Source organism: Pelobates fuscus, chromosome 2, assembly GCF_036172605.1.
Source record: "Pelobates fuscus isolate aPelFus1 chromosome 2, aPelFus1.pri, whole genome shotgun sequence".
Lineage (NCBI taxonomy): Eukaryota > Metazoa > Chordata > Amphibia > Anura > Pelobatidae > Pelobates > Pelobates fuscus.
The window spans coordinates 286,379,321-286,401,507 of record NC_086318.1 but is presented as its reverse complement, the minus strand read 5'-3'; the positions used below and the strand labels follow the sequence as shown (position 1 = coordinate 286,401,507).

General features: G+C 42.3%; 72 pseudogenes; all 72 read left to right on the top strand.

The window, feature by feature from the left end:
• The first annotated feature begins 52 nt into the window (after positions 1-52).
• Positions 53-171, top strand: LOC134595348 (5S ribosomal RNA; annotated as a pseudogene).
• Positions 172-784: 613 nt separating this feature from the next.
• On the top strand, positions 785-903 carry LOC134596939 (5S ribosomal RNA; annotated as a pseudogene).
• A 119-nt stretch (positions 904-1,022) lies between these two features.
• On the top strand, positions 1,023-1,131 carry LOC134589258 (5S ribosomal RNA; annotated as a pseudogene).
• Positions 1,132-1,265: 134 nt separating this feature from the next.
• Positions 1,266-1,384, top strand: LOC134595618 (5S ribosomal RNA; annotated as a pseudogene).
• A 377-nt stretch (positions 1,385-1,761) lies between these two features.
• LOC134590505 (5S ribosomal RNA) lies at positions 1,762-1,880 on the top strand (annotated as a pseudogene).
• Positions 1,881-2,014: 134 nt separating this feature from the next.
• Positions 2,015-2,133, top strand: LOC134597132 (5S ribosomal RNA; annotated as a pseudogene).
• Positions 2,134-2,509: 376 nt separating this feature from the next.
• LOC134589059 (5S ribosomal RNA) lies at positions 2,510-2,628 on the top strand (annotated as a pseudogene).
• Positions 2,629-2,762: 134 nt separating this feature from the next.
• Positions 2,763-2,881, top strand: LOC134596110 (5S ribosomal RNA; annotated as a pseudogene).
• Positions 2,882-3,015: 134 nt separating this feature from the next.
• Positions 3,016-3,134, top strand: LOC134589105 (5S ribosomal RNA; annotated as a pseudogene).
• Positions 3,135-3,268: 134 nt separating this feature from the next.
• Positions 3,269-3,387, top strand: LOC134594722 (5S ribosomal RNA; annotated as a pseudogene).
• A 134-nt stretch (positions 3,388-3,521) lies between these two features.
• LOC134588599 (5S ribosomal RNA) lies at positions 3,522-3,641 on the top strand (annotated as a pseudogene).
• A 134-nt stretch (positions 3,642-3,775) lies between these two features.
• On the top strand, positions 3,776-3,894 carry LOC134597130 (5S ribosomal RNA; annotated as a pseudogene).
• Positions 3,895-4,270: 376 nt separating this feature from the next.
• LOC134595016 (5S ribosomal RNA) lies at positions 4,271-4,389 on the top strand (annotated as a pseudogene).
• Positions 4,390-4,523: 134 nt separating this feature from the next.
• On the top strand, positions 4,524-4,642 carry LOC134597484 (5S ribosomal RNA; annotated as a pseudogene).
• Positions 4,643-4,867: 225 nt separating this feature from the next.
• On the top strand, positions 4,868-4,986 carry LOC134597472 (5S ribosomal RNA; annotated as a pseudogene).
• A 316-nt stretch (positions 4,987-5,302) lies between these two features.
• LOC134595485 (5S ribosomal RNA) lies at positions 5,303-5,421 on the top strand (annotated as a pseudogene).
• Positions 5,422-5,555: 134 nt separating this feature from the next.
• On the top strand, positions 5,556-5,674 carry LOC134595745 (5S ribosomal RNA; annotated as a pseudogene).
• Positions 5,675-6,051: 377 nt separating this feature from the next.
• LOC134597495 (5S ribosomal RNA) lies at positions 6,052-6,170 on the top strand (annotated as a pseudogene).
• A 134-nt stretch (positions 6,171-6,304) lies between these two features.
• LOC134594157 (5S ribosomal RNA) lies at positions 6,305-6,423 on the top strand (annotated as a pseudogene).
• A 134-nt stretch (positions 6,424-6,557) lies between these two features.
• On the top strand, positions 6,558-6,676 carry LOC134594302 (5S ribosomal RNA; annotated as a pseudogene).
• Positions 6,677-6,810: 134 nt separating this feature from the next.
• Positions 6,811-6,929, top strand: LOC134597593 (5S ribosomal RNA; annotated as a pseudogene).
• Positions 6,930-7,154: 225 nt separating this feature from the next.
• Positions 7,155-7,273, top strand: LOC134595427 (5S ribosomal RNA; annotated as a pseudogene).
• A 377-nt stretch (positions 7,274-7,650) lies between these two features.
• LOC134597494 (5S ribosomal RNA) lies at positions 7,651-7,769 on the top strand (annotated as a pseudogene).
• Positions 7,770-7,903: 134 nt separating this feature from the next.
• LOC134594156 (5S ribosomal RNA) lies at positions 7,904-8,022 on the top strand (annotated as a pseudogene).
• Positions 8,023-8,156: 134 nt separating this feature from the next.
• On the top strand, positions 8,157-8,275 carry LOC134594301 (5S ribosomal RNA; annotated as a pseudogene).
• A 134-nt stretch (positions 8,276-8,409) lies between these two features.
• On the top strand, positions 8,410-8,528 carry LOC134597592 (5S ribosomal RNA; annotated as a pseudogene).
• Positions 8,529-8,753: 225 nt separating this feature from the next.
• Positions 8,754-8,872, top strand: LOC134598130 (5S ribosomal RNA; annotated as a pseudogene).
• A 224-nt stretch (positions 8,873-9,096) lies between these two features.
• Positions 9,097-9,215, top strand: LOC134598235 (5S ribosomal RNA; annotated as a pseudogene).
• A 224-nt stretch (positions 9,216-9,439) lies between these two features.
• LOC134588008 (5S ribosomal RNA) lies at positions 9,440-9,558 on the top strand (annotated as a pseudogene).
• A 134-nt stretch (positions 9,559-9,692) lies between these two features.
• Positions 9,693-9,811, top strand: LOC134594866 (5S ribosomal RNA; annotated as a pseudogene).
• Positions 9,812-9,945: 134 nt separating this feature from the next.
• On the top strand, positions 9,946-10,064 carry LOC134595194 (5S ribosomal RNA; annotated as a pseudogene).
• A 224-nt stretch (positions 10,065-10,288) lies between these two features.
• On the top strand, positions 10,289-10,407 carry LOC134595609 (5S ribosomal RNA; annotated as a pseudogene).
• Positions 10,408-11,117: 710 nt separating this feature from the next.
• LOC134594758 (5S ribosomal RNA) lies at positions 11,118-11,236 on the top strand (annotated as a pseudogene).
• Positions 11,237-11,613: 377 nt separating this feature from the next.
• Positions 11,614-11,732, top strand: LOC134598093 (5S ribosomal RNA; annotated as a pseudogene).
• A 134-nt stretch (positions 11,733-11,866) lies between these two features.
• Positions 11,867-11,985, top strand: LOC134588421 (5S ribosomal RNA; annotated as a pseudogene).
• A 134-nt stretch (positions 11,986-12,119) lies between these two features.
• LOC134594865 (5S ribosomal RNA) lies at positions 12,120-12,238 on the top strand (annotated as a pseudogene).
• Positions 12,239-12,372: 134 nt separating this feature from the next.
• On the top strand, positions 12,373-12,491 carry LOC134597287 (5S ribosomal RNA; annotated as a pseudogene).
• A 134-nt stretch (positions 12,492-12,625) lies between these two features.
• On the top strand, positions 12,626-12,744 carry LOC134597642 (5S ribosomal RNA; annotated as a pseudogene).
• Positions 12,745-12,878: 134 nt separating this feature from the next.
• On the top strand, positions 12,879-12,997 carry LOC134597637 (5S ribosomal RNA; annotated as a pseudogene).
• Positions 12,998-13,131: 134 nt separating this feature from the next.
• On the top strand, positions 13,132-13,250 carry LOC134590493 (5S ribosomal RNA; annotated as a pseudogene).
• Positions 13,251-13,475: 225 nt separating this feature from the next.
• LOC134588836 (5S ribosomal RNA) lies at positions 13,476-13,594 on the top strand (annotated as a pseudogene).
• Positions 13,595-13,728: 134 nt separating this feature from the next.
• On the top strand, positions 13,729-13,847 carry LOC134590481 (5S ribosomal RNA; annotated as a pseudogene).
• Positions 13,848-13,981: 134 nt separating this feature from the next.
• On the top strand, positions 13,982-14,090 carry LOC134589355 (5S ribosomal RNA; annotated as a pseudogene).
• A 134-nt stretch (positions 14,091-14,224) lies between these two features.
• Positions 14,225-14,343, top strand: LOC134594265 (5S ribosomal RNA; annotated as a pseudogene).
• Positions 14,344-14,810: 467 nt separating this feature from the next.
• On the top strand, positions 14,811-14,929 carry LOC134594756 (5S ribosomal RNA; annotated as a pseudogene).
• Positions 14,930-15,306: 377 nt separating this feature from the next.
• Positions 15,307-15,425, top strand: LOC134588496 (5S ribosomal RNA; annotated as a pseudogene).
• A 134-nt stretch (positions 15,426-15,559) lies between these two features.
• Positions 15,560-15,678, top strand: LOC134588420 (5S ribosomal RNA; annotated as a pseudogene).
• Positions 15,679-15,812: 134 nt separating this feature from the next.
• LOC134595850 (5S ribosomal RNA) lies at positions 15,813-15,931 on the top strand (annotated as a pseudogene).
• Positions 15,932-16,065: 134 nt separating this feature from the next.
• LOC134597285 (5S ribosomal RNA) lies at positions 16,066-16,184 on the top strand (annotated as a pseudogene).
• Positions 16,185-16,318: 134 nt separating this feature from the next.
• On the top strand, positions 16,319-16,437 carry LOC134596782 (5S ribosomal RNA; annotated as a pseudogene).
• A 134-nt stretch (positions 16,438-16,571) lies between these two features.
• LOC134597284 (5S ribosomal RNA) lies at positions 16,572-16,690 on the top strand (annotated as a pseudogene).
• A 134-nt stretch (positions 16,691-16,824) lies between these two features.
• Positions 16,825-16,943, top strand: LOC134598340 (5S ribosomal RNA; annotated as a pseudogene).
• A 225-nt stretch (positions 16,944-17,168) lies between these two features.
• Positions 17,169-17,287, top strand: LOC134594755 (5S ribosomal RNA; annotated as a pseudogene).
• Positions 17,288-17,421: 134 nt separating this feature from the next.
• Positions 17,422-17,540, top strand: LOC134598305 (5S ribosomal RNA; annotated as a pseudogene).
• A 134-nt stretch (positions 17,541-17,674) lies between these two features.
• Positions 17,675-17,793, top strand: LOC134596781 (5S ribosomal RNA; annotated as a pseudogene).
• A 134-nt stretch (positions 17,794-17,927) lies between these two features.
• Positions 17,928-18,046, top strand: LOC134597635 (5S ribosomal RNA; annotated as a pseudogene).
• Positions 18,047-18,180: 134 nt separating this feature from the next.
• LOC134598092 (5S ribosomal RNA) lies at positions 18,181-18,299 on the top strand (annotated as a pseudogene).
• A 134-nt stretch (positions 18,300-18,433) lies between these two features.
• LOC134589006 (5S ribosomal RNA) lies at positions 18,434-18,552 on the top strand (annotated as a pseudogene).
• Positions 18,553-18,686: 134 nt separating this feature from the next.
• Positions 18,687-18,805, top strand: LOC134594864 (5S ribosomal RNA; annotated as a pseudogene).
• A 134-nt stretch (positions 18,806-18,939) lies between these two features.
• On the top strand, positions 18,940-19,058 carry LOC134588018 (5S ribosomal RNA; annotated as a pseudogene).
• A 134-nt stretch (positions 19,059-19,192) lies between these two features.
• LOC134596287 (5S ribosomal RNA) lies at positions 19,193-19,311 on the top strand (annotated as a pseudogene).
• Positions 19,312-19,445: 134 nt separating this feature from the next.
• On the top strand, positions 19,446-19,564 carry LOC134597634 (5S ribosomal RNA; annotated as a pseudogene).
• Positions 19,565-19,698: 134 nt separating this feature from the next.
• LOC134596467 (5S ribosomal RNA) lies at positions 19,699-19,817 on the top strand (annotated as a pseudogene).
• Positions 19,818-19,951: 134 nt separating this feature from the next.
• Positions 19,952-20,070, top strand: LOC134590469 (5S ribosomal RNA; annotated as a pseudogene).
• Positions 20,071-20,204: 134 nt separating this feature from the next.
• On the top strand, positions 20,205-20,323 carry LOC134590458 (5S ribosomal RNA; annotated as a pseudogene).
• A 134-nt stretch (positions 20,324-20,457) lies between these two features.
• On the top strand, positions 20,458-20,576 carry LOC134593332 (5S ribosomal RNA; annotated as a pseudogene).
• Positions 20,577-20,710: 134 nt separating this feature from the next.
• LOC134596860 (5S ribosomal RNA) lies at positions 20,711-20,829 on the top strand (annotated as a pseudogene).
• A 134-nt stretch (positions 20,830-20,963) lies between these two features.
• LOC134590446 (5S ribosomal RNA) lies at positions 20,964-21,082 on the top strand (annotated as a pseudogene).
• A 134-nt stretch (positions 21,083-21,216) lies between these two features.
• On the top strand, positions 21,217-21,335 carry LOC134590434 (5S ribosomal RNA; annotated as a pseudogene).
• Positions 21,336-21,560: 225 nt separating this feature from the next.
• On the top strand, positions 21,561-21,679 carry LOC134589347 (5S ribosomal RNA; annotated as a pseudogene).
• Positions 21,680-21,813: 134 nt separating this feature from the next.
• On the top strand, positions 21,814-21,932 carry LOC134595852 (5S ribosomal RNA; annotated as a pseudogene).
• A 134-nt stretch (positions 21,933-22,066) lies between these two features.
• Positions 22,067-22,185, top strand: LOC134595738 (5S ribosomal RNA; annotated as a pseudogene).
• Positions 22,186-22,187: the final 2 nt, after the last annotated feature.

The window sequence follows — 22,187 nt, the reverse complement described above, 5'->3', positions numbered from 1 at the left end:
ACCAGAGTTTGATATTCTACCAACATTAGCGAGATCGCATTCTCTTAATTTCACTTACGGCCATACCAGTCTGAAAATGCCTGATCTCGTCAGATCTCGGAAGCCATCCAGACTCGGGCCTGGTTTGTACTTGTATGGGAGACCAACTAGGAACCTCAGGTGCCGTAAGCTTTTGTTTATTTCTTTTTTGCATTATGATGTCATAATCAGACCACTTTTTTCCCTATCCAGAAGCGTCTTGTCTTTTGTCGCAACCAGAGTTTGATATTCTACCAACATTAGCGAGATCGCATTCTCTTAATTTCACTTACGGCCATACCAGTCTGAAAATGCCAGATCTCGGAAGCCATCCAGACTCGGGCCTGGTTAGTACTTGTATGGGAGACCAACTCGGAGCCTCAGGTGCCGTAAGCTTTTGTTTATTTCTTTTTTGCATTATGATGTCATAATCAGACCACTTTTTTCCCTATCCAGAAGCATCTTGTCTTTTGTCGCAACCAGAGTTTGATATTCTACCAACATTAGCGAGATTGCATTCTCTTAAATTCACTTACGGCCATACCAGTCTGAAAATGCCTGATCTCGTCAGATCTCGGGCCTGGTTAGTACTTGTATGGGAGACCAACTAGGAACCTCAGGTGCCGTAAGCTTTTGTTTATTTCTTTTTTGCATTATGATGTCATAATCAGACCACTTTTTTCCCTATCCAGAAGCATCTTGTCTTTTGTCGCAACCAGAGTTTGATATTCTACCAACATTAGCGAGATCGCATTCTCTTAATTTCACTTATGGCCATACCAGTCTGAAAATGCCTGATCTCGTCAGATCTCGGAAGCCATCCAGACTCGGGTCTGGTTAGTACTTGTATGGGAGACCAACTAGGAACCTCAGGTGCCGTAAGCTTTTGCATTATGATGTCATAATCAGACCACTTTTTTCCCTATCCAGAAGCGTCTTGTCTTTTGTCGCAACCAGAGTTTGATATTCTACCAACATTAGCGAGATCGCATTCTCTTAATTTCACTTACGGCCATACCAGTCTGAAAATGCCTGATCTCGGAAGCCATCCAGACTCGGGCCTGGTTAGTACTTGTATGGGAGACCAACTAGGAACCTCAGGTGCCGTAAGCTTTTGTTTATTTCTTTTTTGCATTATGATGTCATAATCAGACCACTTTTTTCCCTATCCAGAAGCATCTTGTCTTTTGTCGCAACCAGAGTTTGATATTCTACCAACATTAGCGAGATCGCATTCTCTTAATTTCACTTATGGCCATGCCAGTCTGAAAATGCCTGATCTCGTCAGATCTCGGAAGCCATCCAGACTTGGGCCTGGTTAGTACTTGTATGGGAGACCAACTAGGAACCTCAGGTGCCGTAAGCTTTTGTTTATTTCTTTTTTGCATTATGATGTCATAATCAGACCACTTTTTTCCCTATCCAGAAGCGTCTTGTCTTTTGTCGCAACCAGAGTTTGATATTCTACCAACATTAGCGAGATCGCATTCTCTTAATTTCACTTACGGCCATACCAGTCTGAAAATGCCAGATCTCGGAAGCCATCCAGACTCGGGTCTGGTTAGTACTTGTATGGGAGACCAACTAGGAACCTCAGGTGCCGTAAGCTTTTGTTTATTTCTTTTTTGCATTATGATGTCATAATCAGACCACTTTTTTCCCTATCCAGAAGCATCTTGTCTTTTGTCGCAACCAGAGTTTGATATTCTACCAACATTAGCGAGATCGCATTCTCTTAATTTCACTTACGGCCATACCAGTCTGAAAATGCCTGATCTCGTCAGATCTCGGAAGCCATCCAGACTCGGGCCTGGTTAGTACTTGTATGGGAGACCAACTAGGAACCTCAGGTGCCGTAAGCTTTTGTTTATTTCTTTTTTGCATTATGATGTCATAATCAGACCACTTTTTTCCCTATCCAGAAGCATCTTGTCTTTTGTCGCAACCAGAGTTTGATATTCTACCAACATTAGCGAGATCGCATTCTCTTAATTTCACTTACGGCCATACCAGTCTGAAAATGCCTGATCTCGTCAGATCTCTGAAGCCATCCAGACTCGGGTCTGGTTAGTACTTGTATGGGAGACCAACTAGGAACCTCAGGTGCTGTAAGCTTTTTTTTATTTCTTTTTTGCATTATGATGTCATAATCAGACCACTTTTTTCCCTATCCAGAAGCGTCTTGTCTTTTGTCGCAACCAGAGTTTGATATTCTACCAACATTAGCGAGATCGCATTCTCTTAATTTCACTTATGGCCATACCAGTCTGAAAATGCCAGATCTCGGAAGCCATCCAGACTCGGGCCTGGTTAGTACTTGTATGGGAGACCAACTAGGAACCTCAGGTGCCGTAAGCTTTTGTTTATTTCTTTTTTGCATTATGATGTCATAATCAGACCAATTTTTCCCAATCCAGAAGCGTCTTGTCTTTTGTCGCAACCAGAGTTTGATATTCTACCAACATTAGCGAGATCGCATTCTCTCAATTTCACTTACGGCCATACCAGTCTGAAAATGCCTGATCTCATCAGATCTCGGAAGCCATCCAGACTCGGGCCTGGTTAGTACTTGTATGGGAGACCAACTAGGAACCTCAGGTGCCGTAAGCATTTGTTTATTTCTTTTTTGCATTAGGATTTCATAATCAGACCACTTTTTTCCCTATCCAGAAGCGTCTTGTCTTTTGTTGCAACCAGAGTTTGATATTCTACCAACATTAGCGAGATCGCATTCTCTTAATTTCCCTTACGGCCATACCAGTCTGAAAATGCCTGATCTCGTCAGATCTTGGAAGCCATCCAGACTTGGGCCTGGTTAGTACTTGTATGGGAGACCAACTAGGAACCTCAGGTGCCGTAAGCTTTTGTTTATTTCTTTTTTGCATTATGATGTCATAATCAGACCACTTTTTTCCCTATCCAGAAGCGTCTTGTCTTTTGTCGCAACCAGAGTTTGATATTCTACCAACATTAGTGAGATCGCATTCTATTAATTTCACTTACGGCCATACCAGTCTGAAAATGCCTGATCTCGTCAGATCTCTGAAGCCATCCAGACTCGGGTCTTGTTAGTACTTGTATGGGAGACCAACTAGAAACCTCAGGTGCTGTAAGCTTTTTTTTATTTCTTTTTTGCATTATGATGTCATAATCAGACCACTTTTTTCCCTATCCAGAAGCGTCTTGTCTTTTGTCGCAACCAGAGTTTGATATTCTACCAACATTAGCGAGATCGCATTCTCTTAATTTCACTTATGGCCATACCAGTCTGAAAATGCCTGATCTCGTCAGATCTCGGAAGCCATCCAGACTTGGGCCTGGTTAGTACTTGTATGGGAGACCAATTAGGAACCTCAGGTGCCGTAAGCTTTTGTTTATTTCTTTTTTGCATTATGATGTCATAATCAGACCACTTTTTTCCCTATCCAGAAGCGTCTTGTCTTTTGTCGCAACCAGAGTTTGATATTCTACCAACATTAGCGAGATCGCATTCTCTCAATTTAACTTACGGCCATACCAGTCTGAAAATGCCTGATCTCATCAGATCTCGGAAGCCATCCAGACTCGGGTCTGGTTAGTTACTTGTATGGGAGACCAACTAGGAGCCTCAGGTGCCGTAAGCTTTTGTTTATTTCTTTTTTGCATTATGATGTCATAATCAGACCACTTTTTTCCCTATCCAGAAGCATCTTGTCTTTTGTCGCAACCAGAGTTTGATATTCTACCAACATTAGCGAGATCGCATTCTCTTAATTTCACTTACGGCCATACCAGTCTGAAAATGCCTGATCTCGTCAGATCTCTGAAGCCATCCAGACTCGGGTCTGGTTAGTACTTGTATGGGAGACCAACTAGGAACCTCAGGTGCTGTAAGCTTTTTTTTATTTCTTTTTTGCATTATGATGTCATAATCAGACCACTTTTTTCCCTATCCAGAAGCGTCTTGTCTTTTGTCGCAACCAGAGTTTGATATTCTACCAACATTAGCGAGATCGCATTCTCTTAATTTCACTTATGGCCATACCAGTCTGAAAATGCCAGATCTCGGAAGCCATCCAGACTCGGGCCTCGTTAGTACTTGTATGGGAGACCAACTAGGAACCTCAGGTGCCGTAAGTGTTTGTTTATTTCTTTTTTGCATTTTGATGTCATAATCAGACCAATTTTTCCCAATCCAGAAGCGTCTTGTCTTTTGTCGCAACCAGAGTTTGATATTCTACCAACATTAGCGAGATCGCATTCTCTCAATTTCACTTACGGCCATACCAGTCTGAAAATGCCTGATCTCATCAGATCTCGGAAGCCATCCAGACTCGGGCTTGGTTAGTACTTGTATGGGAGACCAACTAGGAACCTCAGGTGCCGTAAGCATTTGTTTATTTCTTTTTTGCATTAGGATTTCATAATCAGACCACTTTTTTCCCTATCCAGAAGCGTCTTGTCTTTTGTCGCAACCAGAGTTTGATATTCTACCAACATTAGCGAGATCGCATTCTCTTAATTTCACTTACGGCCATACCAGTCTGAAAATGCCTGATCTCGTCAGATCTCGGAAGCCATCCAGACTTGGGCCTGGTTAGTACTTGTATGGGAGACCAACTAGGAACCTCAGGTGCCGTAAGCTTTTGTTTATTTCTTTTTTGCATTATGATGTCATAATCAGACCACTTTTTTCCCTATGGGATGCCAACTAGGAACCTCAGGTGCCGTAAGCTTTTGTTTATTTCTTTTTTGCATTATGATGTCATAATCAGACCACTTTTTTCCCTATCCAGAAGCGTCTTGTCTTTTGTCGCAACCAGAGTTTGATATTCTACCAACATTAGCGAGATCGCATTCTCTTAATTTCACTTACGGCCATACCAGTCTGAAAATGCCTGATCTCGTCAGATCTCGGAAGCCATCCAGACTTGGGCCTGGTTAGTACTTGTATGGGAGACCAACTAGGAACCTCAGGTGCCGTAAGCTTTTGTTTATTTCTTTTTTGCATTATGATGTCATAATCAGACCACTTTTTTCCCTATGGGATGCCAACTAGGAACCTCAGGTGCCGTAAGCTTTTGTTTATTTCTTTTTTGCATTATGATGTCATAATCAGACCACTTTTTTCCCTATGGGAGACCAACTAGGAACCTCAGGTGCCGTAAGCTTTTGTTTATTTCTTTTTTGCATTATGATGTCATAATCAGACCACTTTTTTCCCTATCCAGAAGCGTCTTGTCTTTTGTCGCAACCAGAGTTTGATATTCTACCAACATTAGCGAGATCGCATTCGCTTAATTTCACTTACGGCCATACCAGTCTGAAAATGCCTGATCTCGTCAGATCTCGGAAGCCATCCAGACTCGGGCCTGGTTAGTACTTGTATGGGAGACCAACTAGGAACCTCAGGTACCGTAAGCTTTTGTTTATTTCTTTTTTGCATTATGATGTCATAATCAGACCACTTTTTTCCCTATCCAGAAGCGTCTTGTCTTTTGTCGCAACCAGAGTTTGATATTCTACCAACATTAGCGAGATCGCATTCTCTTAATTTCACTTACGGCCATACCAGTCTGAAAATGCCTGATCTCGTCAGATCTCGGAAGCCATCCAGACTCGGGCCTGTTTAGTACTTGTATGGGAGACCAACTAGGAACCTCAGGTGCCGTAATCTCTTGTTTATTTCTTTTTTGCATTATGATGTCATAATCAGACCACTTTTTTCCCTATCCAGAAGCATCTTGTCTTTTGTCGCAACCAGAGTTTGATATTCTACCAACATTAACGAGATCGCATTCTCTTAATTTCACTTACGGCCATACCAGTCTGAAAATGCCAGATCTCGGAAGCCATCCAGACTTGGGCCTGGTTAGTACTTGTATGTGAGACCAACTAGGAACCTCAGGTGCCATAAGCTTTTGTTTATTTCTTTTTTGCATTATGATGTCATAATCAGACCACTTTTTTCCCTATCCAGAAGCGTCTTGTCTTTTGTCGCAACCAGAGTTTGATATTCTACCAACATTAGCGAGATCGCATTCTCTTAATTTCACTTACGGCCATACCAGTCTGAAAATGCCTGATCTCGTCAGATCTCGGAAGCCATCCAGACTCGGGTCTGGTTAGTACTTGTATGGGAAACCAACTAGGAACCTCAGGTGCTGTAAGCTTTTGTTTATTTCTTTTTTGCATTATGATGTCATAATCAGACCACTTTTTTCCCTATCCAGAAGCGTCTTGTCTTTTGTCGCAACCAGAGTTTGATATTCTACCAACATTAGCGAGATCGCATTCTCGTAATTTCACTTACGGCCATACCAGTCTGAAAATGCCTGATCTCGTCAGATCTCGGAAGCCATCCAGACTCGGGCCTGGTTAGTACTTGCATGGGAGACCAACTAGGAACCTCAGGTGCCGTAAGCTTTTGTTTATTTCTTTTTTGCATTATGATGTCATAATCAGACCACTTTTTTCCCTATCCAGAAGCATCTTGTCTTTTGTTGCAACCAGAGTTTGATATTCTACCAACATTAACGAGATCGCATTCGCTTAATTTCATTTACGGCCATACCAGTCTGAAAATGCCTGATCTCGTCAGATCTCGGAAGCCATCCAGACTTGGGCCTGGTTAGTACTTGTATGGGAGACCAACTAGGAACCTCAGGTGCCGTAAGCTTTTGTTTATTTATTTTTTGCATTATGATGTCATAATCAGACCACTTTTTTCCCTATCCAGAAGCGTCTTGTCTTTTGTCGCAACCAGAGTTTGATATTCTACCAACATTAGCGAGATCGCATTCTCTTAATTTCACTTACGGCCATACCAGTCTGAAAATGCCTGATCTCGTCAGATCTCGGAAGCCATCCAGACTCGGGCTTGGTTAGTACTTGTATGGGCGGCCAACTAAGAACCTCAGGTGCCGTAAGCTTTTGTTTAGTTTTTTTTTGCATTATGATGTCATAATCAGACCACTTTTTTCCCTATGGGAGACCAACTAGGAACCTCAGGTGCCGTAAGCTTTTGTTTATTTCTTTTTTGCATTATGATGTCATAATCAGACCACTTTTTTCCCTATCCAGAAGCGTCTTGTCTTTTGTCGCAACCAGAGTTTGATATTCTACCAACATTAGCGAGATCGCATTCTCTTAATTTCACTTACGGCCATACCAGTCTGAAAATGCCTGATCTCGTCAGATCTCGGAAGCCATTCAGACTTGGGCCTGGTTAGTACGTGTATGGGAGACCAACTAGGAACCTCAGGTGCCGTAAGCTCTTGTTTATTTCTTTTTTGCATTATGATGTCATAATCAGACCACTTTTTTCCCTATCCAGAAGCATCTTGTCTTTTGTCGCAACCAGAGTTTGATATTCTACCAACATTAACGAGATCGCATTCTCTTAATTTCACTTACGGCCATACCAGTCTGAAAATGCCAGATCTCGGAAGCCATCCAGACTTGGGCCTGGTTAGTACTTGTATGTGAGACCAACTAGGAACCTCAGGTGCCATAAGCTTTTGTTTATTTCTTTTTTGCATTATGATGTCATAATCAGACCACTTTTTTCCCTATCCAGAAGCGTCTTGTCTTTTGTCGCAACCAGAGTTTGATATTCTACCAACATTAGCGAGATCGCATTCTCTTAATTTCACTTACGGCCATACCAGTCTGAAAATGCCTGATCTCGTCAGATCTCGGAAGCCATCCAGACTCGGGTCTGGTTAGTACTTGTATGGGAAACCAACTAGGAACCTCAGGTGCTGTAAGCTTTTGTTTATTTCTTTTTTGCATTATGATGTCATAATCAGACCACTTTTTTCCCTATCCAGAAGCGTCTTGTCTTTTGTCGCAACCAGAGTTTGATATTCTACCAACATTAGCGAGATCGCATTCTCGTAATTTCACTTACGGCCATACCAGTCTGAAAATGCCTGATCTCGTCAGATCTCGGAAGCCATCCAGACTCGGGCCTGGTTAGTACTTGCATGGGAGACCAACTAGGAACCTCAGGTGCCGTAAGCTTTTGTTTATTTCTTTTTTGCATTATGATGTCATAATCAGACCACTTTTTTCCCTATCCAGAAGCATCTTGTCTTTTGTCGCAACCAGAGTTTGATATTCTACCAACATTAGCGAGATCGCATTCTCTTAATTTCATTTACGGCCATACCAGTCTGAAAATGCCTGATCTCGTCAGATCTCGGAAGCCATCCAGACTTGGGCCTGGTTAGTACTTGTATGGGAGACCAACTAGGAACCTCAGGTGCCGTAAGCTTTTGTTTATTTATTTTTTGCATTATGATGTCATAATCAGACCACTTTTTTCCCTATCCAGAAGCGTCTTGTCTTTTGTCGCAACCAGAGTTTGATATTCTACCAACATTAGCGAGATCGCATTCTCTTAATTTCACTTACGGCCATACCAGTCTGAAAATGCCTGATCTCGTCAGATCTCGGAAGCCATCCAGACTCGGGCTTGGTTAGTACTTGTATGGGCGGCCAACTAAGAACCTCAGGTGCCGTAAGCTTTTGTTTAGTTTTTTTTTGCATTATGATGTCATAATCAGACCACTTTTTTCCCTATGGGAGACCAACTAGGAACCTCAGGTGCCGTAAGCTTTTGTTTATTTCTTTTTTGCATTATGATGTCATAATCAGACCACTTTTTTCCCTATCCAGAAGCGTCTTGTCTTTTGTCGCAACCAGAGTTTGATATTCTACCAACATTAGCGAGATCGCATTCTCTTAATTTCACTTACGGCCATACCAGTCTGAAAATGCCTGATCTCGTCAGATCTCGGAAGCCATTCAGACTTGGGCCTGGTTAGTACGTGTATGGGAGACCAACTAGGAACCTCAGGTTCCGTAAGCTTTTGTTTATTTATTATTGCATTATGATGTCATAATCAGACCACTTTTTTCCCTATGGGAGACCAACTAGGAACCTCAGGTGCCGTAAGCTTTTGTTTATTTCTTTTTTGCATTATGATGTCATAATCAGACCACTTTTTTCCCTATCCAGAAGCGTCTTGTCTTTTGTCGCAACCAGAGTTTGATATTCTACCAACATTAGCGAGATCGCATTCTCTTAATTTCACTTACGGCCATACCAGTCTGAAAATGCCTGATCTCGTCAGATCTCGGAAGCCATCCAGACTTGGGCCTGGTTAGTACGTGTATGGGAGACCAACTAGGAACCTCAGGTTCCGTAAGCTTTTGTTTATTTATTATTGCATTATGATGTCATAATCAGACCACTTTTTTCCCTATGGGAGACCAACTAGGAACCTCAGGTGCCGTAAGCTTTTGTTTATTTCTTTTTTGCATTATGATGTCATAATCAGACCACTTTTTTCCCTATCCAGAAGCGTCTTGTCTTTTGTCGCAACCAGAGTTTGATATTCTACCAACATTAGCGAGATCGCATTCTCTTAATTTCACTTATGGCCATACCAGTCTGAAAATGCCTGATCTCGTCATATCTCGGAAGCCATCCAGACTCGGGCCTGGTTAGTACTTGTATGGGAGACCAACTAGGAACCTCAGGTGCCGTAAGCTTTTGTTTATTTCTTTTTTGTATTATGATGTCATAATCAGACCACTTTTTTCCCTATCCAGAAGCGTCTTGTCTTTTGTCGCAACCAGAGTTTGATATTCTACCAACATTAGCGAGATCGCATTCTCTTAATTTCACTTATGGCCATACCAGTCTGAAAATGCCTGATCTCGTCAGATCTCGGAAGCCATCCAGACTCGGGCCTGGTTAGTACTTGTATGGGAGACCAACTAGGAACCTCAGGTGCCGTAAGCTTTTGTTTATTTCTTTTTTGCATTATGATGTCATAATCAGACCACTTTTTTCCCTATCCAGAAGCCTCTTGTCTTTTGTCGCAACCAGAGTTTAAAATTCTACCAACATTAGCGAGATCGCATTCTCTTAATTTCACTTACGGCCATACCAGTCTGAAAATGCCTGATCTCATCAGATCTCGGAAGCCATCCATACTTGGGCCTGGTTAGTACTTGTATGGGGGACCAACTAGGAACCTCAGGTGCCGTAAGCTTTTGTTTATTTCTTTTTTGCATTATGATGTCATAATCAGCACACTTTTTTCCCTATGGGAGACCAACTAGGAACCTCAGGTGCCGTAAGCTTTTGTTTATTTCTTTTTTGCATTATGATGTCATAATCAGACCACTTTTTCCCTATCCAGAAGCGTCTTGTCTTTTGTCGCAACCAGAGTTTGATATTCTACCAACATTAGCGAGATCGCATTCTCTTAATTTGCCTTATGGCCATACCAGTCTGTAAGTGCCTGATCTCGTCAGATCTCGGAAGCCATCCAGACTCGGGCCTGGTTAGTACTTGTATGGGAGACCAACTAGGAACCTCAGGTGCCGTAAGCTTTTGTTTATTTCTTTTTTGCATTATGATGTCATAATCAGACCACTTTTTTCCCTATCCAGAAGCGTCTTGTCTTTTGTCGCAACCAGAGTTTGATATTCTACCAACATTAGCGAGATCGCATTCTCTTAATTTCACTTATGGCCATACCAGTCTGAAAATGCCAGATCTCGGAAGCCATCCAGACTCGGGCCTGGTTAGTACTTGTATGGGAGACCAACTAGGAACCTCAGGTGCCGTAAGCTTTTGTTTATTTCTTTTTTGCATTATGATGTCATAATCAGACCACTTTTTTCCCTATCCAGAAGCGCCTTGTCTTTTGTCGCAACCAGAGTTTGATATTCTACCAACATTAGCGAGATCGCATTCTCTTAATTTCACTTACGGCCATACCATTCTGAAAATGCCAGATCTCGGAAGCCATCCAGACTCGGGTCTGGTTAGTACTTGTATGGGAGACCAACTAGGAACCTCAGGTGCCGTAAGCTTTTGTTTATTTCTATTTTGCATTATGATATCATAATCAGACCACTTTTTTCCCTATGGGAGACCAACTAGGAACCTCAGGTGCCGTAAGCTTTTGTTTATTTCTTTTTTGCATTATGATGTCATAATCAGACCACTTTTTCCCTATCCAGAAGCGTCTTGTCTTTTGTCGCAACCAGAGTTTGATATTCTACCAACATTAGCGAGATCGCATTCTCTTAATTTGCCTTACGGCCATACCAGTCTGTAAGTGCCTGATCTCGTCAGATCTCGGAAGCCATCCAGACTCGGGCCTGGTTAGTACTTGTATGGGAGACCAACTAGGAACCTCAGGTGCCGTAAGCTTTTGTTTATTTCTTTTTTGCATTATGATGTCATAATCAGACCACTTTTTTCCCTATCCAGAAGCGTCTTGTCTTTTGTCGCAACCAGAGTTTGATATTCTACCAACATTAGCGAGATCGCATTCTCTTAATTTCACTTATGGCCATACCAGTCTGAAAATGCCAGATCTCGGAAGCCATCCAGACTCGGGCCTGGTTAGTACTTGTATGGGAGACCAACTAGGAACCTCAGGTGCCGTAAGCTTTTGTTTATTTCTTTTTTGCATTATGATGTCATAATCAGACCACTTTTTTCCCTATCCAGAAGCGTCTTGTCTTTTGTCGCAACCAGAGTTTGATATTCTACCAACATTAGCGAGATCGCATTCTCTTAATTTCACTTGCGGCCATACCATTCTGAAAATGCCTGATCTCGTCAGATCTCGGAAGCCATCCAGACTCGGGCCTGGTTAGTACTTGTATGGGAGACCAACTAGGAACCTCAGGTGCCGTAAGCTTTTGTTTATTTCTTTTTTGCATTATGATGTCATAATCAGACCACTTTTTTCCCTATCCAGAAGCGTCTTGTCTTTTGTCGCAACCAGAGTTTGATATTCTACCAACATTAGCGAGATCGCATTCTCTTAATTTCACTTACGGCCATACCGGTCTGAAAATGCCTGATCTCGTCAAATCGCGGAAGCCATCCAGACTCGGGCCTGGTTAGTACTTGTATGGGAGACCAACTAGGAACTTCAGGTGCCGTAAGCTTTTGTTTATTTCTTTTTTGCATTATGATGTCATAATCAGACCACTTTTTTCCCTATCCAGAAGCATCTTGTCTTTTGTCGCAACCAGAGTTTGATATTCTACCAACATTAGCGAGATCGCATTCTCTTAATTTCACTTATGGCCATACCAGTCTGAAAATGCCTGATCTCGTCAGATCTCGGAAGCCATCCAGACTCGGGCCTGGTTAGTACTTGTATGGGAGACCAACTAGGAACCTCAGGTGCCGTAAGCTTTTGTTTATTTCTTTTTTGCATTATGATGTCATAATCAGACCACTTTTTTCCCTATCCAGAAGCGTCTTGTCTTTTGTCGCAACCAGAGTTTGATATTCTACCAACATTAGCGAGATCGCATTCTCTTAATTTCCCTTACGGCCATACCAGTCTGAAAATGCCTGATCTCGTCAGATCTCGGAAGCCATCCAGACTCAGGCCTGGTTAGTACTTGTATGGGAGACCAACTAGGAACCTCAGGTGCCGTAAGCTTTAGTTTATTTCTTTTTTGCATTATAATGTCATAATCAGACCACTTTTTTCCCTATCCAGAAGCGTCTTGTCTTTTGTCACAACCAGAGTTTGATATTCTACCAACATTAGCGAGATCGCATTCTCTTAATTTCAATTACGGCCATACCAGTCTGAAAATGCCTGATCTCGTCAGATCTCGGAAGCCATCCAGACTCGGGTCTGGTTAGTACTTGTATGGGAGACCAACTAGGAACCTCAGGTGCCGTAAGCTTTTGTTTATTTCTTTTTTGCATTATGATGTCATAATCAGACCACTTTTTTCCCTATCCAGAAGCGTCTTGTCTTTTGTCGCAACCAGAGTTTGATATTCTACCAACATTAGCGAGATCGCATTATCTTAATTTCACTTATGGCCATACCAGTCTGAAAATGCCTGATCTCGTCAGATCTCGGAAGCCATCCAGACTCGTGCCTGGTTAGTACTTGTATGGGTGACCAACTAGGAACCTCAGGTGCCGTAAGCTTTTGTTTATTTCTTTTTTGCATTATGATGTCATAATCAGACCACTTTTTTCCCTATCCAGAAGCATCTTGTCTTTTGTCGCAACCAGAGTTTGATATTCTACCAACATTAGCGAGATCGCATTCTCTTAATTTCACTTACGGCCATACCAGTCTGAAAATGCCTGATCTCGTCAGATCTCGGAAGCCATCCAGACTCGGGCCTGGTTAGTACTTGTATGGGAGACCAACTAGGAACCTCAGGTGCCGTAAGCTTTAGTTTATTTCTTTTTTGCATTATGATGTCATAATCAGACCACTTTTTTCCCTATGGGAGACCAACTAGGAACCTCAGGTGCCGTAAGCTTTTGTTTATTTCTTTTTTGCATTATGATGTCATAATCAGACCACTTTTTTCCCTATCCAGAAGCGTCTTGTCTTTTGTCGCAACCAGAGTTTGATATTCTACCAACATTAGCGAGATCGCATTCTCTTAATTTCCCTTATGGCCATACCAGTCTAAAAATGCCTGATCTCGTCAGATCTCGGAAGCCATCCAGACTCGGGCCTGGTTAGTACTTGTATGTGAGACCAACTAGGAACCTCAGGTGCCGTAAGCTTTTGTTTATTTCTTTTTTGCATTATGATGTCATAATCAGACCACTTTTTTCCCTATCCAGAAGCGTCTTGTCTTTTGTCGCAACCAGAGTTTGATATTCTACCAACATTAGCGAGATCGCATTCTCTTAATTTCACTTACGGCCATACCAGTCTGAAAATGCCTGATCTCGTCAGATCTCGGAAGCCATCCAGACTCGGGCCTGGTTAGTACTTGTATGGGAGACCAACTAGGAACCTCAGGTGCCGTAAGCTTTTGTTCATTTCTTTTTTGCATTATGATGTCATAATCAGACCACTTTTTTCCCTATCCAGAAGCGTCTTGTCTTTTGTCGCAACCAGAGTTTGATATTCTACCAACATTAGCGAGATCGCATTCTCTTAATTTCACTTACGGCCATACCAGTCTGAAAATGCCAGATCTCGGAAGTCATCCAGACTCGGGCCTGGTTAGTACTTGTATGGGAGACCAACTAGGAACCTCAGGTGCCGTAAGCTTTTGTTTATTTCTTTTTTGCATTATGATGTCATAATCAGACCACTTTTTTCCCTATCCAGAAGCGTCTTGTCTTTTGTCGCAACCAGAGTTTGATATTCTACCAACATTAGCGAGATCGCATTCTCTTAATTTGCCTTACGGCCATACCAGTCTGTAAGTGCCTGATCTCGTCAGATCTCGGAAGCCATCCAGACTTGGGCCTGGTTAGTACTTGTATGGGAGACCAACTAGGAACCTCAGGTGCCGTAAGCTTTTGTTTATTTCTTTTTTGCATTATGATGTCATAATCAGACAAATTTTTTCCCTATCCAGAAGCGTCTTGTCTTTTGTCGCAACCAGAGTTTGATATTCTACCAACATTAGCGAGATCACATTCTCTTAATTTCACTTATGGCCATACCAGTCTGAAAATGCCAGATCTCGGAAGCCATCCAGACTCGGGTCTGGTTAGTACTTGTATGGGAGACCAACTAGGAACCTCAGGTGCCGTAAGCTTTTGTTTATTTCTATTTTGCATTATGATATCATAATCAGACCACTTTTTTCCCTATGGGAGACCAACTAGGAACCTCAGGTGCCGTAAGCTTTTGTTTATTTCTTTTTTGCATTATGATGTCATAATCAGACCACTTTTTCCCTATCCAGAAGCGTCTTGTCTTTTGTCGCAACCAGAGTTTGATATTCTACCAACATTAGCGAGATCGCATTCTCTTAGTTTGCCTTACGGCCATACCAGTCTGTAAGTGCCTGATCTCGTCAGATCTCGGAAGCCATCCAGACTCGGGCCTGGTTAGTACTTGTATGGGAGACCAACTAGGAACCTCAGGTGCCGTAAGCTTTTGTTTATTTCTTTTTTGCATTATGATGTCATAATCAGACCACTTTTTTCCCTATCCAGAAGCGTCTTGTCTTTTGTCGCAACCAGAGTTTGATATTCTACCAACATTAGCGAGATCGCATTCTCTTAATTTCACTTATGGCCATACCAGTCTGAAAATGCCAGATCTCGGAAGCCATCCAGACTCGGGCCTGGTTAGTACTTGTATGGGAGACCAACTAGGAACCTCAGGTGCCGTAAGCTTTTGTTTATTTCTTTTTTGCATTATGATGTCATAATCAGACCACTTTTTTCCCTATCCAGAAGCGTCTTGTCTTTTGTCGCAACCAGAGTTTGATATTCTACCAACATTAGCGAGATCGCATTCTCTTAATTTCACTTGCGGCCATACCATTCTGAAAATGCCTGATCTCGTCAGATCTCGGAAGCCATCCAGACTCGGGTCTGGTTAGTACTTGTATGGGAGACCAACTAGGAACCTCAGGTGCCGTAAGCTTTTGTTTATTTCTTTTTTGCATTATGATGTCATAATCAGACCACTTTTTTCCCTATCCAGAAGCGTCTTGTCTTTTGTCGCAACCAGAGTTTGATATTCTACCAGCATTAGCGAGATCGCATTCTCTTAATTTCACTTACGGCCATACCGGTCTGAAAATGCCTGATCTCGTCAAATCGCGGAAGCCATCCAGACTCGGGCCTGGTTAGTACTTGTATGGGAGACCAACTAGGAACTTCAGGTGCCGTAAGCTTTTGTTTATTTCTTTTTTGCATTATGATGTCATAATCAGACCACTTTTTTCCCTATCCAGAAGCATCTTGTCTTTTGTCGCAACCAGAGTTTGATATTCTACCAACATTAGCGAGATCGCATTCTCTTAATTTCACTTATGGCTATACCAGTCTGAAAATGCCTGATCTCGTCAGATCTCGGAAGCCATCCAGACTCGGGCCTGGTTAGTACTTGTATGGGAGACCAACTAGGAACCTCAGGTGCCGTAAGCTTTTGTTTATTTCTTTTTTGCATTATGATGTCATAATCAGACCACTTTTTTCCCTATCCAGAAGCGTCTTGTCTTTTGTCGCAACCAGAGTTTGATATTCTACCAACATTAGCGAGATCGCATTCTCTTAATTTCCCTTACGGCCATACCAGTCTGAAAATGCCTGATCTCGTCAGATCTCGGAAGCCATCCAGACTCAGGCCTGGTTAGTACTTGTATGGGAGACCAACTAGGAACCTCAGGTGCCGTAAGCTTTAGTTTATTTCTTTTTTGCATTATAATGTCATAATCAGACCACTTTTTTCCCTATCCAGAAGCGTCTTGTCTTTTGTCGCAACCAGAGTTTGATATTCTACCAACATTAGCGAGATCGCATTCTCTTAATTTCAATTATGGCCATACCAGTCTGAAAATGCCTGATCTCGTCAGATCTCGGAAGCCATCCAGACTCGGGCCTGGTTAGTACTTGTATGGGAGACCAACTAGGAACCTCAGGTGCCGTAAGCTTTTGTTTATTTCTTTTTTGCATTATGATGTCATAATCAGACCACTTTTTTCCCTATCCAGAAGCGTCTTGTCTTTTGTCGCAACCAGAGTTTGATATTCTACCAACATTAGCGAGATCGCATTCTCTTAATTTCCCTTACGGCCATACCAGTCTGAAAATGCCTGATCTCGTCAGATCTCGGAAGCCATCCAGACTCAGGCCTGGTTAGTACTTGTATGGGAGACCAACTAGGAACCTCAGGTGCCGTAAGCTTTAGTTTATTTCTTTTTTGCATTATAATGTCATAATCAGACCACTTTTTTCCCTATCCAGAAGCGTCTTGTCTTTTGTCGCAACCAGAGTTTGATATTCTACCAACATTAGCGAGATCGCATTCTCTTAATTTCAATTATGGCCATACCAGTCTGAAAATGCCTGATCTCGTCAGATCTCGGAAGCCATCCAGACTCGGGTCTGGTTAGTACTTGTATGGGAGACCAACTAGGAACCTCAGGTGCCGTAAGCTTTTGTTTATTTCTATTTTGCATTATGATATCATAATCAGACCACTTTTTTCCCTATGGGAGACCAACTAGGAACCTCAGGTGCCGTAAGCTTTTGTTTATTTCTTTTTTGCATTATGATGTCATAATCAGACCACTTTTTTCCCTATCCAGAAGCGTCTTGTCTTTTGTCGCAACCAGAGTTTGATATTCTACCAACATTAGCGAGATCGCATTCTCTTAATTTGCCTTACGGCCATACCAGTCTGTAAGTGCCTGATCTCGTCAGATCTCGGAAGCCATCCAGACTCGGGCCTGGTTAGTACTTGTATGGGAGACCAACTAGGAACCTCAGGTGCCGTAAGCTTTTGTTTATTTCTTTTTTGCATTATGATGTCATAATCAGACCACTTTTTTCCCTATCCAGAAGCGTCTTGTCTTTTGTCGCAACCAGAGTTTGATATTCTACCAACATTAGCGAGATCGCATTCTCTTAATTTCACTTACGGCCATACCAGTCTGAAAATGTCTGATCTCGTCAGATCTCGGAAGCCATCCAGACTCAGGCCTGGTTAGTACTTGTATGGGAGACCAACTAGGAACCTCAGGTGCCGTAAGCTTTTGTTTATTTCTTTTTTGCATTATAATGTCATAATCAGACCACTTTTTTCCCTATCCAGAAGCGTCTTGTCTTTTGTCGCAACCAGAGTTTGATATTCTACCAACATTAGCGAGATCGCATTCTCTTAATTTCAATTATGGCCATACCAGTCTGAAAATGCCTGATCTCGTCAGATCTCGGAAGCCATCCAGACTCGGGCCTGGTTAGTACTTGTATGGGAGACCAACTAGGAACCTCAGGTGCCGTAAGCTTTTGTTTATTTCTTTTTTGCATTATGATGTCATAATCAGACCACTTTTTTCCCTATCCAGAAGCGTCTTGTCTTTTGTCGCAACCAGAGTTTGATATTCTACCAACATTAGCGAGATCGCATTATCTTAATTTCACTTATGGCCATACCAGTCTGAAAATGCCTGATCTCGTCAGATCTCGGAAGCCATCCAGACTCGTGCCTGGTTAGTACTTGTATGGGTGACCAACTAGGAACCTCAGGTGCCGTAAGCTTTTGTTTATTTCTTTTTTGCATTATGATGTCATAATCAGACCACTTTTTTCCCTATCCAGAAGCGTCTTGTCTTTTGTCGCAACCAGAGTTTGATATTCTACCAACATTAGCGAGATCGCATTCTCTTAATTTCACTTGCGGCCATACCATTCTGAAAATGCCTGATCTCGTCAGATCTCGGAAGCCATCCAGACTCGGGCCTGGTTAGTACTTGTATGGGAGACCAACTAGGAACCTCAGGTGCCGTAAGCTTTTGTTTATTTCTTTTTTGCATTATGATGTCATAATCAGACCACTTTTTTCCCTATCCAGAAGCGTCTTGTCTTTTGTCGCAACCAGAGTTTGATATTCTACCAGCATTAGCGAGATCGCATTCTCTTAATTTCACTTACGGCCATACTGGTCTGAAAATGCCTGATCTCGTCAAATCGCGGAAGCCATCCAGACTCGGGCCTGGTTAGTACTTGTATGGGAGACCAACTAGGAACCTCAGGTGCCGTAAGCTTTTGTTTATTTCTTTTTTGCATTATGATGTCATAATCAGACCACTTTTTTCCCTATCCAGAAGCATCTTGTCTTTTGTCGCAACCAGAGTTTGATATTCTACCAACATTAGCGAGATCGCATTCTCTTAATTTCACTTATGGCCATACCAGTCTGAAAATGCCTGATCTCGTCAGATCTCGGAAGCCATCCAGACTCGGGCCTGGTTAGTACTTGTATGGGAGACCAACTAGGAACCTCAGGTGCCGTAAGCTTTTGTTTATTTCTTTTTTGCATTATGATGTCATAATCAGACCACTTTTTTCCCTATCCAGAAGCGTCTTGTCTTTTGTCGCAACCAGAGTTTGATATTCTACCAACATTAGCGAGATCGCATTCTCTTAATTTCCCTTACGGCCATACCAGTCTGAAAATGTCTGATCTCGTCAGATCTCGGAAGCCATCCAGACTCAGGCCTGGTTAGTACTTGTATGGGAGACCAACTAGGAACCTCAGGTGCCGTAAGCTTTAGTTTATTTCTTTTTTGCATTATAATGTCATAATCAGACCACTTTTTTCCCTATCCAGAAGCGTCTTGTCTTTTGTCGCAACCAGAGTTTGATATTCTACCAACATTAGCGAGATCGCATTCTCTTAATTTCACTTATGGCCATACCAGTCTGAAAATGCCTGATCTCGTCAGATCTCGGAAGCCATCCAGACTTGGGTCTGGTTAGTACTTGTATGGGAGACCAACTAGGAACCTCAGGTGCCGTAAGCTTTTGTTTATTTCTTTTTTGCATTATGATGTCATAATCAGACCACTTTTTTCCCTATCCAGAAGCGTCTTGTCTTTTGTCGCAACCAGAGTTTGATATTCTACCAACATTAGCGAGATCGCATTATCTTAATTTCACTTATGGCCATACCAGTCTGAAAATGCCTGATCTCGTCAGATCTCGGAAGCCATCCAGACTCGTGCCTGGTTAGTACTTGTATGGGTGACCAACTAGGAACCTCAGGTGCCGTAAGCTTTTGTTTATTTCTTTTTTGCATAATGATGTCATAATCAGACCACTTTTTTCCCTATCCAGAAGCATCTTGTCTTTTGTCGCAACCAGAGTTTGATATTCTACCAACATTAGCGAGATCGCATTCTCTTAATTTCACTTACGGCCATACCAGTCTGAAAATGCCTGATCTCGTCAGATCTCGGAAGCCATCCAGACTCGGGCCTGGTTAGTACTTGTATGGGAGACCAACTAGGAACCTCAGGTGCCGTCAGGTTTTGTTTATTTCTTTTTTGCATTATGATGTCATAATCAGACCACTTTTTTCCCTATCCAGAAGCGTCTTGTCTTTTGTCGCAACCAGAGTTTGATATTCTACCAACATTAGCGAGATCGCATTCTCTTAATTTCACTTACGGCCATACCAGTCTGAAAATGCCTGATCTCGTCAGATCTCGGAAGCCATCCAGACTCGGGCCTGGTTAGTACTTGTATGGGAGACCAACTAGGAACCTCAGGTGCCGTAAGCTTTTGTTTATTTCTTTTTTGCATTATGATGTCATAATCAGACCACTTTTTTCCATATCCAGAAGCGTCTTGTCTTTTGTCGCAACCAGAGTTTGATATTCTACCAACATTAGCGAGATCGCATTCTCTTAATTTCACTTACGGCCATACCAGTCTGAAAATGCCTGATCTCGTCAGATCTCGGAAGCCATCCAGACTCGGGCCTGGTTAGTACTTGTATGGGAGACCAACTAGGAACCTCAGGTGCCGTAAGCTTTTGTTCATTTCTTTTTTGCATTATGATGTCATAATCAGACCACTTTTTTCCCTATCCAGAAGCGTCTTGTCTTTTGTCGCAACCAGAGTTTGATATTCTACCAACATTAGCGAGATCGCATTCTCTTAATTTCACTTACGGCCATACCAGTCTGAAAATGCCTGATCTCATCAGATCTCGGAAGTCATCCAGACTCGGGCCTGGTTAGTACTTGTATGGGAGACCAACTAGGAACCTCAGGTGCCGTAAGCTTTTGTTTATTTCTTTTTTGCATTATGATGTCATAATCAGACCACTTTTTTCCCTATCCAGAAGCGTCTTGTCTTTTGTCGCAACCAGAGTTTGATATTCTACCAACATTAGCGAGATCACATTCTCTTAATTTCACTTACGGCCATACCAGTCTGAAAATGCCTGATCTCGTCAGATCTCGGAAGCCATCCAGACTCGTGCCTGGTTAGTACTTGTATGGGTGACCAACTAGGAACCTCAGGTGCCGTAAGCTTTTGTTTATTTCTTTTTTGCATTATGATGTCATAATCAGACCACTTTTTTCCCTATCCAGAAGCATCTTGTCTTTTGTCGCAACCAGAGTTTGATATTCTACCAACATTAGCGAGATCGCATTCTCTTAATTTCACTTACGGCCATACCAGTCTGAAAATGCCTGATCTCGTCAGATCTCGGAAGCCATCCAGACTCGGGCCTGGTTAGTACTTGTATGGGAGACCAACTAGGAACCTCAGGTGCCGTAAGCTTTTGTTTATTTCTTTTTTGCATTATGATGTCATAATCAGACCACTTTTTTCCCTATCCAGAAGCGTCTTGTCTTTTGTCGCAACCAGAGTTTGATATTCTACCAACATTAGCGAGAACGCATTCTCTTAATTTCACTTACGGCCATACCAGTCTGAAAATGCCTGATCTCGTCAGATCTCGGAAGCCATCCAGACTCGGGCCTGGTTAGTACTTGTATGGGAGACCAACTAGGAACCTCAGGTGCCGTAAGCTTTAGTTTATTTCTTTTTTGCATTATGATGTCATAATCAGACCACTTTTTTCCCTATGGGAGACCAACTAGGAACCTCAGGTGCCGTAAGCTTTTGTTTATTTCTTTTTTGCATTATGATGTCATAATCAGACCACTTTTTTCCCTATCCAGAAGCGTCTTGTCTTTTGTCGCAACCAGAGTTTGATATTCTACCAACATTAGCGAGATCGCATTCTCTTAATTTCCCTTACGGCCATACCAGTCTAAAAATGCCTGATCTCGTCAGATCTCGGAAGCCATCCAGACTCGGGCCTGGTTAGTACTTGTATTTGAGATCAACTTGGAACCTCAGGTGCCGTAAGCTTTTGTTTATTTATTTTTTGCATTTTGATGTCATAATCAGACCACTTTTTTCCCTATGCAGAAGCGTCTTGTCTTTTGTCGCAACCAGAGTTTGATATTCTACCAACATTAGCGAGATCGCATTCTCTTAATTTCACTTACGGCCATACCAGTCTGAAAATGCCTGATCTCGTCAGATCTCGGAAGCCATCCAGACTCGGGCCTGGTTAGTACTTGTATGGGAGACCAACTAGGAACCTCAGGTGCCGTCAGCTTTTGTTTATTTCTTTTTTGCATTATGATGTCATAATCAGACCACTTTTTTCCCTATCCAGAAGCGTCTTGTCTTTTGTCGCAACCAGAGTTTGATATTCTACCAACATTAGCGAGATCGCATTCTCTTAATTTCACTTACGGCCATATTTGTCTGAAAATGCCTGATCTCGTCAGATCTCGGAAGCCATGCAGACTCGGGCCTGGTTAGTACTTGTATGGGAGACCAACTAGGAACCTCAGGTGCCGTAAGCTTT